Raw genomic sequence first — 3076 nt, forward strand, 5'->3', positions numbered from 1 at the left:
GAAATGTCCAACCAAGATGTCTCCACTGAAAACTTTTCAGTTGCATCAGCTTAGAGTGATAAATAAATAAGGTGCGGCATGTTTGTGGTTTATTCCATTGTGGTGCCCACCAGGCGACTTTACAACCAAAAATATCCTTTGTGCTGTGTAGGGGTGGGTAATCCAGAGTTGCTCGCAGTGAAGTGAATATCGTCCCACTAAATCTTCCCACGCAATTTTTTAATCTAATCCGATCACCAGTAGGTCCCTTATCCTCAGTACACCCATGTACTGGGTTTTTCTCTGATAGAATTTCAAAAGAAAAATGGGTAGCCAGGACCAAAAACAAATTGAAAAATGTTACCAGTGCCCCAGAACGTTGGTTAGGCCTTTGACAACTGGAGACCCATCATGTCTGACTTTTTGTAGCTAGTACTTACTAAAGGTTTTCGCTCGAATGTTACCGTTTCCCGCAGCCGAAATGCCTACGTCCTATGAAAACGTCCTCCGAGGAACGCAAGGATAATCACAAGGTGCTCTCCGTGGGCGGGAGTGATTTCCTTACAAACTAAAATGCATGCGGTTTTTGTCGAAGAGATCCCATTCAACAAACACTCATTCGCACATGCATTTGGATTTCACAAGAGACGCAGCTGAATCCGGCTGAATGTCGCGTTTGTGATGTCGAAATGTTTCCAAATTGAGATCAAGTAGAGCATAAGGTTGATGTAATCCCGGTTACTGTGCCTATCTGGTGAGCTCCAGAGGGAGGATGGGGGCAGAAACCGGTCTTGGGCTGTCGAAGAGGCTNGTGGCAGTGAACCTCGGAACTGGGGAAAACTGCTACAGGGTAGTACTGACAGAACTGTCGCTGTCGGTGTAATGAATGTCATGAGAGTATGTCTTGACACACGAGGGGAAAATATCGATTAGAAAGAGACCATAATCTATTGTGAGGCAATAAGTACTCCCCTAATGAAAGGAAGTGTGCGTGAGATATTCGGCCTACCCAATCCTTAGAAATTAATTTGACTACGGTGAAAGCAAAGGTGGCAAAATAACATCATAAAAATTTTCCATTTGTAAGTTTGATGTAAACTTCCTAAACTTTTAAGTAGTTCTCTGTCAAGCAAAATATTTCGCAATTTTAATATCGTACCACCTGAAACAACAGAGAGCATGTGTACAGCACACTTGGTTGAGAAGCTTCACAAAAGGGTAATTATTTCTAAGTGGCTCTATGACTCCAATTAGGAAATTTCATGAACTACTACGGATATATTGACAATAAAAGCATGAATATCAGATATCATATAAAATGACAAAGTTTTCCTCTATTCAACAGCTTATCCAATATGAGAGTTTTTGACCGGTTTAAAAAAATGCGTATTGAATTTTTAGTCCTATTTACCCTTCCAAAATGGACAGCCGAACAACCCTTAGAAATTGGGGCGGGAGTGATCAGAACTTTATCCATAATTTGGCCAAAAGTTGATCGGAGGTTACATTAAAAGCAGGATGAGGTTTGCGACCGGAGAGCCCATTTTGCCAAAAATAGTTTTTTTCAAGAAATTTGCTCCGCGGATGTTGCATGATAAACGGGACTCAGTAACATGCGAAATACACTATCCCTGAGAATTATCCTTAGGCAAGTGCTTTTGAATATTTCAATACTTTTACAATCTCGAGAGAACACAACCCACTTTCAACCACGAACCCCTTCAAGGATAGGGTTATGTAATTCAGTGACTCCGGTTTTTCTCTACCAATCCAATACTGATATTGTGGTGGTTAAAGAACACGCTTTATTACGGGCTGGTTGTAAAATTAAGGAATTTTTCAAAGGGAAATAGCTTTCCGTTTCCAAGCTATCCAATGGGCAGGTGAACTTTTCCAGAAGGAACTCTCAGCCTGTACCTGTCTAGTCGCAGTCACAACATAAACCTCCTGACACCCAGAGAGAGGCATATTACGCAGAATGTCACTGCTGATTTTCACAGGACGGAACACACTGCTCACAAATTTTCTGAGAGGGTTTGGCAGCCCACCACCACACTTGTTCTTCTTTGAGCTCATCAGATAGGCGGAATCCTCGAACTTCCGTCAAACTGACATTTCAACTGAGCCGAAATTTTACGAAATTCCCAGAGGAAATACAACCATTTGTACATATTTTCGGTTTAACCCCGGGTCTAAATGAATCCCAGCTGAACCACTCGTTTGTGATGTTCTTTAACGGAGTGTTCCGCAAGAAGACTGTCTCGTTTTCAGCTGGTACGATACTCGAGATAACGATATCTCGACGAACACTGCCGACAACTGAGAGATTTAGCTGTGATTCAGTTCAGTGTCCTATTGATAGGTTTGTTTAATCACTTGTGTACAGTTTAATGGTGGTCAAGTGGAAGACAAAGTTGACTGAACCTTGAGGACTGCACCGAAAAAGGAAATCGATTGTCGGCTATCGACGAGTTTCCAGCAACATTATGCGTACCAACCAAACAGTGAGGCTATTTTTGCGTGGCATTTCCAGACGAAGAGTAATACAATCAATTCTGACCGAATACTTGTTCGAATCGAGATCTCCGTTGTGCAGAAAAGCGTTGTCCCCAATAGGATCACAAAAAATAAGCTAGTCAATTTCAGGTCTCTTGGTCACTGAAAAAGTTTCAGTCCCCAATGCACAACAAGTTCAAAACTTTACACTGGATCGGTCGCTTCCGGTGCTATCACGGATTGTGCATTCACTTCCGTGAAAGTTGAAGTCTACAAGATTGGAATGTCGCAGGTTCTGCGTAAGTTTGTGCATTCTTCCCAGAGAAGGGTAGATCAGGAAAAAATGAGAACCAACACCAATAGTCAGGCCAATAAATGCTACAGATCAGGGTAGAGGGGCTGAGTAACAGAGAAGAAACTCTGAGGCTCAGACCGTTTTAGAAAGAACGGACATTTGTATTGGCGGTCGAAAGCTTGCTACCTGTGTGAAATTTAATAAAGTACTCCATTCCTAAGGAGAACACCTTCGGAGAGTTTGTAAACGTATTTCTGTTGGAACTTTTCCTTGGGAATTAGCATCCATGAAAACCATTATATATAT

This window comes from Opisthorchis viverrini (assembly GCF_000715545.1).
Source record: "Opisthorchis viverrini unplaced genomic scaffold opera_v5_25, whole genome shotgun sequence".
In the NCBI taxonomy this organism is placed as follows: Eukaryota; Metazoa; Platyhelminthes; class Trematoda; order Opisthorchiida; family Opisthorchiidae; genus Opisthorchis; species Opisthorchis viverrini.